Source organism: Nannobrachium achirus (genome assembly GCF_963921795.1).
Source record: "Nannobrachium achirus genome assembly, chromosome: 9".
Lineage (NCBI taxonomy): Eukaryota > Metazoa > Chordata > Actinopteri > Myctophiformes > Myctophidae > Nannobrachium > Nannobrachium achirus.
Window position 1 is genome coordinate 29958732 of NC_137818.1, and position 11766 is coordinate 29970497.

Sequence of the window (11766 nt, forward strand, 5' to 3'; positions counted from 1 at the left end):
TTTCACCAGCCTGTCCTTCATTAGGAGGCAGTCAGAGCAGAGAGGCATTCATCACAATAGACGGAGCTTTCATAACCCGGGGTTCCTCGTACACAGAGCACTCTCTCACTGAGCTACTGTTCAATCTTCTGCAAAAAAAGCTTCTCCCTCATCAACTTTGTACACTGTAGGCTAATCTACTAGGCCTATACGCTCTGTTTCAACTTTGAAGAAATACTGTATAGGCCAAAGTTTGGGCACAGGCTATTCAGCTGCTTACCCTACAGCCAATCTCAAAAGGCCCACTAGTCACGTAGAAGACTTAAAAAATATATACATAAGAAGTTGACAGTGCAAAGCTTGCCTACTTTTAGACTAGTTTTTGATTATTTGTAGAAACCATGTCAATTGTTGAAAAAAACCAAAATGTACAGTACAGGCATTTAGCAGATGCTTTCAAGAGTGACTAACAAATTGCAAGATTGGGTGATTCGTCATACATGGAGTATAACTAATACTGGTGCCTACTACTGGTGAAATAAAATATAAAATAAATGGCAGATGGATGGACAAATAGAGCAGTAGACGCTCTTCTAAATGGCTTATCCCATATTTGCCACGCCTTAAAAACAATACCAGCTACACTGCCTTGGCTGGTAATTAAGCTTGGTCACCTACAGAGTTGAGGGTCTCTCAAGCCAGACAACTGTTCTGCAATCTTCAAATGCTACAGAGCCTAGCCTGGCTTCAGCCCCTGAATCACTAGCCACGCCCATTAAAAGAATAATAATAATAATCACCTGAACATATTATGTTCAGGTGATTCAGGAATAATGTAGTGCAGGGGTCAGCAACCTGTTTGAAGTGAAGTGCCATGTTTTTATTTTCTAGATAGTCAGTGTGCCTTGTCAACATTCATTTTAATGACACCCCATCAAAATCTGGATATATTTTGAGTGTCAGGACCTTGTAATAATTATCATTAGACTCAGAGCAATAACCCACCTATCTCCCCAACTCCCTCCGTCCCCAGTCAAAGTTCAGAATTTTAATGAATGTAGAATTATGTGCAGGATGTAATTAGCTGCAAATTGGGGGACATAATGTAATCCATGTTAAAAACAATATTTGATTTTAAAATATAAATCCTCTCTCTCACATTTCTGCCAGTGTGCCAGTGATCACCCTCCCCTAGCTGTGCCAATGTTGGCACCCGTGCCTAAGGTTGCCTACCCCTGATGTAGTGTAACGAAATGAAAATGCAGTGTCTGGCTAACAGAGTCTGTAACTCCACCTCACAAGAGTCATGACAGATAGCTGTCATCTGTTTGTAAAAAGATTTAAAATAACATTATTAATTTTTCATTCTATGACCTATGACATCCTACCAGCCTAAACATAGCACAACTGGGCCTGCTCCTCTCAGCAAATTACAGTAATGTTAAGATGATGTGCTAGCTTACAATGCATTTGTCTGTCTGTGTCTTGATTGCTTGCCAGCCCATTCCAGCACTGTGTTCTCTGATTCTGAGCCTGACAGACAAGAGAATTAAATACAACTATTTATCGGGTTGGATAAACACCAAGGGGCAATTGGCAACATGTGTTTACTGTTCATAGCCTATAGTCCTGCCATGCTGAGTCCCGGGGAAACTTCCTGAGCAAGGGCCTAAACACCAGGTCATGGTCTCCCAGCTGAAGACCCTGCAACTAGCGGACGAGTGCCAGGCAGATATGCCTTGCAGGTTTCAACATCAGCCTGTCAAATATTGTGTCCATAGGTATTGCGTGTAACCTACAAAAGATTTTGTATTCACACATTCTTGCATGCAGCAACCTCTGTGGGGTCCAGGTCAGACAACTCTGAACTAATACAAGATGAAAAGCAATTTACTGAATTTATTGACTGATTAAATATTGAATTTAAAATGTTGATTAGTTGGGTGTTCTGGGCTATATGGGTGCACATATAAATAAGATTTGAAAATGTATATAAGGACAGGCGATTTGAATGGGCCTGATGCAGCCGATAAGAAATAATTTACATTATGGTGAAGTTTGTCAGAGGAGTGCTGGATCACCAGCCAGTACTAATACAGTCCCATTACAGCCGGCTTCAGCAAATACTTGACCCAGTACCGGCAGCTTCAGCTCTTATTGAAACAATACTGTGTCTTATGTAGTGCGGCCATAGCTGAATGGGTAGAGATCCCACCTGGGATGCAAACGGTCAGAGATGGCAGGATGTCTTTACCATTTCATCCACCAGCCTCTGGCAGAAAGAATCCTAGCATTCAGGGGTTCATCAGACAAACTGTCTAACCAGATAATGTAAACTTAAGGTAAAAGATGTGATCCCGTTATGGAAAATCATCTCTGTAAAAAAAGAAAGATGGAGAGACACCTGCTCATTACCATAGGAGAAAGCCTGAGATTAAGAAGCACTTCCTTGGCTTTGTGATTGTTCAGGATACAACAGGCTTGAATCTGCCCACTCTGTATTCTTACTGTAGGTAAGCTGAATGAACCGAAGCTTCAGTTTGAAGATGTAGAGGCCAAGCTTATGATAATCCTCAAAAGATGCAGTTGGATTTTTTGGGGCTTGTGCAAACCTTCTTTTCAGCTGGAACACAAAGATTGAACGTTAACATAACCGTAACACATAATGGGATAGTAGGCACTAGGCTCCAAACTGTTTATGCACTGGAGCCCATCCAGGGATGTGTGCAGAGTCCTCTGCTGTACTCTCTGTGTGGCCAAGAACACCTCATCACCATTGACAAGTTTGCTGATGTCAAAGTGGTGGTTAGCCCCTGATGATAGGGCCTATCTGGAGGATGTGGCCTGACGCACTGCCGGGAAAATAGCCTCTTCCTGAATGTCGGAAAGAACAAGGAGATGATCTGAGACTAGGCAGATTGTTGTTGTATTGTAATGTTACTGGATCTTAGCACAGTTCTACTGAACAAGTTCTACCAACATTTCACTGCTGGTACTTGTATAAGAAGAAAACCCTTCTTGATATTGAATCTGTCTGAATGCAGCAGCTGGATATAGCATTGAAAAATACACAGGCCTGTCTAATACCCGGAAACTGGACTCTCTGAGGCCCAGACAACAGCTAAAAGATTTTGAAATTGATGTGGTAGCTGTTCTTAAAGAGAAGAGAGACGGAGAAACATTCCAGCTACTGCATGGGGCTCTTGATGAACAATGACTGATGGACTGAAAAACCTTGAAGTCAACTTCTTAAACATTGTGTTGTGACAAACATGGATGAGAGATTTGAAAACCAAATGTGCTGCTGAACTTTCTGTCTACTTCAGGTGCCCAGTGAATTGTAATTTAAAGACTTTCTGCATGGAAGCCTAAAACATTAACTTCCAAAGATGACTGTGACATCAGCAGAATGGATATGGCACACACAATTCATAATTTAACATATCCAAGGCTGGATCCCAAGCCAATAGTATAGAATAAACAACAACGCTCTCACACACACACACACACACACACACACACACACACACACACACACACACGCACACGCACACGCATGCACGCACGCACACACATACATTCTCTCTCTCTCTCTGCGAGTGGATCGTCGCGAGCGGACATTGGTTATTCTCCAACTCCAGGACACCCGTGGGCATCTTTTGAGCCCTCCCACGTTAAAGCTTCCACAGTCTGTGCAACACACAATATACAACACTATACAGTAGTGCAGGAGATGAGAACAGGTGTGCTTCCTCTGATTGCTGCCACTGATTTGGGCAGCAAAAATACACACACACACACACACACACACACACACACACACACACACACACACACACACACACACACACACACATATACATTCTCTCTCTCTCTCTGCGAGTGGATCGTCGCGAGCGGACATTGGTTATTCTCCAACTCCAGGACACCCGTGGGCATCTTTTGAGCCCTCCCACGTTAAAGCTTCCACAGTCTGTGCAACACACAATATACAACACTATACAGTAGTGCAGGAGATGAGAAGCTTCCTCTGATTGCTTCCACTGATTTGGGCAGCAAAAATAATTTTAAACCTGCTCTGAAGAAGGCTTCACGCCAAAACGCGTCAGCGTTCAGAATAAAATGGAACTTAATATCTGAGCCTGTCTTGTATTTTCACTCTGGTGTGCTGCTTTTTCCACTCATGTGGATCCTTGAATTCAACTATACAGTAGTGATCAGTGTCATTTTGTTTTGTTGCTGTTGGTAGTCATGGTTGTCATTTCCCACCTGATGTCATGTGGAAGTTCAGACTTATAGGCCTACAGACCATAATGCATAACTGATAGCTTGCATAACGTCTTAAGGCTAGGACTTAAATCTAAGATGTACATGTCATCAGACATTGTATCTGCTATGTGTCCTCCATAGATGATGATACGACCTCCCACCATGCTACAGGGACCTTTTCCTATGGTCTCAACCTGCATCCAGGAAAAGGTTTCTGGACTAAAATTCCACAGATCATTGAAGCACTGTTTCCCATTCCAGCCACCAAATACGTACAGCTCTCCATTGTAAGCAAAGGCTGAATGACATCAACGTTCTTCCGGGAGAAGCTGTGCAGAAAGTGTCTTCAGCCAGCAGTTAGTCTCTGTCAAACACAGTGTTATTGTTTAAGTTCCCCTGTCTCCCCAAGCCCCCAAATACAAACATATTTGTTCCAATGATGGTGGCAGAGTGATCATATGAAGCAGGTGGTGGAGTGCGATATATTAATAATGAATGCTGCCCTGTGCTAATTCCGTCCTGCGTGACCTTGCTCTTAGGTGTCTTACTGGTGGTATATTCACATATCTTAACAATCGATGCAAACAAATTCAATAAATATTGAATTGCTTGTTTACCTCATTTTGTTTTGTGTAGGTTCAGACAGATCCAACTATTTTAAAGGAGGGTTGATCATAGTGAGAGGACTGGGGTGTCAGGTGCATCTGTGCTGCGATGGCAAATGGCCACACATGGCTCACAGGTCAGAAAGGACGGCCCCTTAGCAGAATTGTGCTTAGGGCCCAAGGGAGGTCAGGCCTGGCTCTGGCAACCTGTTTGTTTTTCCAATATGTTTTCTAGTGTGTGTGTGTGTGTGTGTGTGTGTGTGTGTGTGTGTGTGTGCATGCATGCATATGCATGTGAGATGCAGAAAATGTATTACAATGTATGAATGTCCAATGGCATTTTGAATAGTGCCTGTGGCAAGGCCCATTCAACCCTCTTAAATAGTGTGAAATTGCACCCCATGTTATCGGTTATTTTATTTTCATAACGCCAAATCTTCATCAATGATACAATAGATCCCGACTGACACTAATGTTTCAATCACAGTATGTCTCACAACACAAAAACATGGCCTTGTGACACATCCACACAAATATATTGAATTCACAACAGCGCAAATGAATTCACCCTGTGGTGTTTGGCTTTTGCCTTTAATGATATTATTCTTTTAACAATTTATCCTAGATTAAAATTGACTAAGGCGTTGGGCGGACGGACAACATGCACTGATGTCAGACACAAACAGATACCGTTGCCTAACAACGCAGATTTGTGTATGGATCTTGATCAGTGACAGATTTAAACAAACAGACTTCTTCACTCAACAACAGTGAAAGTGGTGGTGGTGGTGGTGGTGGTAAGGTGGTTTCATATAATAACTCCATGTTGATGAGAAAGGTTGCGAAGAAGTCAATGCTCCGCCCAAACACTATCTGTATTATTTTAAATCTGTGATATAATGTTGAATATAATGGCGTGATTCATTTTAAATAGTCTGTAAAATCAGTATTTTTGCTCTCTGACATTGTGTGCAAAATGTTTATTAGACAAACAAAAATTCTAAACTTTTACCACCTAACTCCTATCCCCAAAACCCTTCTGGAACATCTCATTTCGAGTAGCCTAACTTTTGGCAAGGCGAGTCAGTGTCAATGTGTTGCTGACAGGATCTTCATCGACTCATCTATCTTGGATGTTGTGGTCGCAATTGTTAACTCGCACTCCTCCACAGTGTGCTGGATGACGCCTTGTCTGAGGTCACAAAGAGGACAGCGACCCCACTTCCCACCCGCCACCCCCGTCCCTCACAGGCCGGCTTCGGCTTCCCATAATGCACCTCTCCCAGCGTATTGACCCTAGGGTCGGCAGCTGTCAGTCACAGCCTCAGCTGGCTTGGCGGCTTCTGGACATGGACGGGAGGATGTGAGGGAGGCCTCTGAGAGCGACGCGGCCTCTGCATATGGGATCGTCTCTGTGCATTCATGGCGAGTAATTAAATTAGCTATCCCTTCTCCTATTCTAATACAAACCTCAGGTTGAATCACCAGCCTCTACGTGAGAGGAAAGGCCTCAGGCGGCGATAGCAACACAAAGATGGACGCATATGCTGACAATATATTATGTCCACTTCCACACAGAGTTGTGCTTCATACTGGCTTCGGCTGTCTATAATTCTTTGTCTGATGTGCTAATAATCTCTCTCTCTCTCTCTCTCTCTCTCTCTCTCTCTCTCTCTCTCTCTCTCTCTCTCTCCACATCCATGCTGCTGTTGGAGAATCACAAAATTGTGAGTGGAGGTCAGATCTTTGTTTCTCAGTTCACATAACAGTCATGTCATTATGTTTATCTACATATTGTGTTCTTGTCCTGATGCTCTCTCGCTAACGCTTCCATCCGAAGCCTATAGCTTTGCATAATAAAGCAGGTCAATGCCTCACTAGTCGGATAATTTAATTACAAAACACACACACACACACACACACACACAGACACACACACACACACACACACACACACACACACACACGTGCGGGCACGCACAAACACACACGCACGCACATGCACGCACGCTCGCACATGCACACACACACACACACACACACACACACACACACACACACACACACACACACACACACACACACACACACGTGCATACTTATCTGTGTAGGTGTGTGTGCACATATGAATGGATGTGCATGCATATGTCATTTGTGTATTTTCAAGTGGGCATGAATGTGTGTGTGTGTGTGTGTGTGTGTGTGTGTGTGTGTGTGTGTGTGTGTGTGTGTGTGTGTGTGTGTGTGTGTGTGTGTGTGTGTGTGTGTGTGTGTGTGTGTGTGTGTGTGTGTGTGAGCGCGAGAGCGTACGTGTGTGCGTGCGTGTGTAAGGATGTAAGGTGTAACAAGGTGTGACGAAGCCCTGCCCAGTGAGCAGACCAACAGGGGATGCAGGATGTAGGAAGGAGGGGTGCTGCTGGCCCCAGGGCCACGGGCTGCAGAGTGAGAGTGTAGGGCTCAGAGGGGTCAGCCTTATCCTGGCTGTCTGTGCCCAGAGCCAGGAGGCAGTGGGGGAGACCTGGGACTCTCAGCAGGCTGAACTGATTTCCTGTGCAGGGTCATGCCAAGGACAGGTTTACCAGGACGACCACGCGCGCTGGGTCTAGGGTGTTCCCTCCTCCTATAGAGCGGAGCTGGTTACCTTGTATTGTGGAGACAGTTTGGTATTGTTCTCTGCAGTTCAGTGGTGTGTTTTTGGCTATAGGCCTACTGCATGTTATATACATTTTTTTTACCATTTTACTTGGAGTTGGGTCTTCAATTCAGTTTGGTGTAAGTTAGATTTGGTTGATATTTTAATGTTTAAAGTTGGCCCAACTTTAAACTTTAAAGCCAAGGTCGAAGTAATTATCGATGCAATCCAAAAAGCCATAATACGGGAGACTTGTGACAAATAATGCAGGCTACCTCTCCTATATCTACCAATCTCTTGACGCAAGCTTCATATAAACACAGCTGGGGGCGGCTTGGAGATCACAGCTCAGACGTTCTTCCTCTTACCCACAATTCTGGAATGCATTTACTCAGCTGGGTTCTAGTATTCAAGAGTGCTCCACTGCTGCAGGCCACCAGTCCAGAACAGAAGACATGCTTGTCATGAGCTTTGAGAAACACATGCCTGTCCCTGTCTCTGGACTCTGGCCATCCTATAAACAGTGGTGGAAAGTATTTACAGTACTTACAATAAGTAGCCTACTGGACTTAAGTACAATGTTGAAGTATTTGTACTTGAGTATTTCCAATTGCCAATAGGCCGACTTTTACTTCTACTCCACCTCGGATCCAAACATTGTACTTTTACTCCTCTACATTTATTTGAGAAATTTAGTTAGGCTACTAGTTACTGTGTAGATTGATTATTATTACAAAACAATAAACCACCTCAGCCCTATATACATTTTGGCCATTTGAAAATAGAAGATCTACAAGCTCACAATGCATCTGCTATTTTCAAATATTTGTATATTTGAAAACTGGAACATTTTGCTTAAAGGAGTAGTTCACCCCCCAAATGACTTTTTTCTATTGATTACTCACGCCATGGAGATATGAAATCAATAAAAAAAATGTTTTTTGTTGCACTGTTAAAATAAAATAAAATATTATAGTAAATGTACCCCCATTGATTCCGGATGGGGACCCAAATGCATTCGGGTCCCCATCCGGAATCAATGGGGGTACATTTATTGCAATCAAATTATTGTCTTAGATATGTGACAAAAAAAAACTACAAATATTATTGAACTCAAGTCTCCATGGGCGTGAGTAATCAATAGGAAAAAATATCATTTTGGGGTGAACTACTCCTTTAATGAGTACTTTCTACTTTTTTACCAAAACTTTTGTAGCTACTTTTACTCAAGTACATTTTGAACTCCGGGCTTTTACGGAGTATAGAATTATTTAGGTTAGGTTATACAAAAGATATTACAGTTTAGCTGTCCAGGCCTCAGCTCTGTCCCGAACATGCTAATTCAAGTCACGTTGCACATTAACGCCATTAGCCCTTATGTTTAGGGACACAAATCATTTGAAAGGTTAACGAAGCCTGTCTTCTCCGTGTAAAGCGGTCATGTCTTTGTAATTCATATGCAGCATGCTCAAGAGAACTATTTTCCCACAGTTTTATTCACAACATCCTTCAAAACATTTTTTGAATCAGTTGTTGAAAATGAAAATAAAATTTGAAAGCATTTTTGAGTACATAGTATATGGACCAGATTGCCTTTAATGAGAGTCAGAAAAGGTTTTTCCTGTTCAAGTTAATGTAAATTGTTTGCCCACAGAAATGTGTCCAACTTCTTATGAGTAACAGATAGATTTTTCTTCTATTTGCTAGATTTTCTTCCATTTGATATATATATATATATATATATATATATAGCATATATATATATATATATATATATATATATATATATATATATATATATATACCGGTAGGCCTATATATATATTCGGTCTCTGATATCAGGTATCAGATATTTGGACCATCATTCAAATCAAATGCAACGTTAACAAACAAGGCCAAAATTCTTTGCTGCACAGCCTCCTCGCTATATATTTGGATCTAAGTGATTCTGCTCGCTGCCGCTGACACGTCTAGCTTTCAGAACTGAAAATGGAATCAAACGGGGTATGTATGTCCCTTTCCCGGGGCAAATGGACCTCGTGTTTACACACTTGTCCATCAGTTGGAGGCTAGCATGCAGCCTCAGGTATCCACAAAGATCGTGAGATGTCCTCAAAACCAATGTTACCATTCCTGAACTTGGTAAGTGCACTGTGTTTAGACACGGCTTGATCAGATTGGAGCTCGCATGTCAATATCAAACTGGTTCAGAGGCAGGCTTTAATCTTCAACTCTGTGTCAAATGACAGCATTCTCTCAGTGCCATTGGGTTTTACAAATGAATTCGACACCAAAGTAAAATGTGTTTTACTTTCGATATTGTACTTTTTTTTTCAATCTAAAACCTAAATAGAAGATGTCAGTTAAAACACGGACTATAAAATACATTGGAGAAAAATAACAAGGACGTTGTTGTATAGGCTATTTATTGAAAGAAAAGTGGAAACGTTTTGATTAATTGACTATAAGATCTGCCTTTCTTATTTTAGCATGCAACCCGCCCTATCATTTAGGCCTACGCCGTGCGTGTAACGAAAAATACATATTGAATAGGGTTATTGTGAATGATAAAATTAGGCTATAATTTGTTCTCTCTACTGTGTCGCTTTTGTTTTTTCAGCGTGATTTAGAAAATAGCGCGATCGAATAATGTGTTAATTTGAAACAATATCTTAATAAATGAATATGAGAACAAATACGTCAACTCTTTGTTGCATTACGCTGCATGATATAAGTTAATTTCATTTTAAATTCCACAGGTTACGAAACTCATTTGCTATATATAATGCTATATAGGCTAAACAAATACATTCGACTTCGACATCATATTTATAGGTCTATTTGTCTGTTGCTGTTATTCTTATTCATATTTTTTCTTATTCTTGTTATTCTGTTATAAAGTTATTATTATTATTATCATTATTAATAATATGTTAACCATACCATTTATTGCATTTGAACACTGTAGCGTCGGAATAGCTTATCCACTACTATAGGTTCTATAGCCTAACTCTTTTGAATATATTTTGCTAAATTTCTGGCAAATTATGGAGCTGATAAGAACTTGTATGCCAAAATATGAAATTCTCACATCTCACATAAATAATGGACCTAAATGTGATGCTTAAAATATACATTGTTTTGCTTTTGTCCTATAAGTAATCATTCAACTGGTCGGGTCCATTTATTGACTGCATGATCAGTTATGTGCCCATTATAAAAAAAAAATCTCCCGGAAGAATGTTTATAAATTCCTAATCCTAACCGTGAGCGCATTGATTGATTGATTGATTGAAGAATTTATTAGAAGTTTGCAATAGAAAAAAGTACAGTTTCATGACAGTACAAATCACTGGTACAAGGTCAACTAAAAGGAGATCCTAGAAAGCCGAGGCTTATTTCCACAGGAACCACAATATATATTTTCAATGTGTAATGGAAACACCTTGATTGCGGCGCAGATATTGTAGGCTATTTGACACTCTTAATTGTCAACTTAATTGAGCTTGAAAAAAATAGGAAAGGATAGTAGGCTACCTAATAAGTCTCCGCATCGCTTTCGTTAACTTTAAACCATATACGGTATACTCGAATTAACAACACATTACAGTCAATATACACGTCTATTTTAATATTCGCCAATACACCATTTATAGCCTAACCAAAGTAGCCTTGTTTCCACCTATCGAGAATAGGAGGAGTTTATACTTAGAAATTGCTCAATCAGGCCGTGCGTAAAATCAGTGGCGTCAGTTCGGCAAAAGCTAAGGTATGGCAACATGACTGGTGTCTTGCACGCGCGCCCTCGCGCGAGTGCAAGACACCAGTCATGTTGCCATACCTTAGCAACAGGCACGATGAAAAGTCAATTTTGTCATTTCCCACTGTAGCCAAGGTATGGCAGCTGCCATAGCTTGCCATACCCAACTGACGCCTCTGCGTAAAATGCTCCGTCCACCGTGCGTAAAACTGGCCGTGCGTGCGCTTCCCCTGTCCCATTTGTTTTGGTGACTATAATAGCATATGAAATAGGAATTAAATGGTTAATTGGAGGGACAGAGGAACCCACGCGTGATTGAATTCTTGGCGGATTATATCAGACTGCTGTCAAATGTCCCTTCCTCCCCTCCCTGTCCGCCCCTCCCCTCTCCGTTTCACGGGTCTGTGTTTGTGATCTACTGAGAAATCCCAGTGGTGTAACGAAGTACATGTAGGCCTACTCAAGTATAGCTACAATTTTGAGGTAATTTTACTTTATAGAGTTCTCTCCAAGTTTCAGTA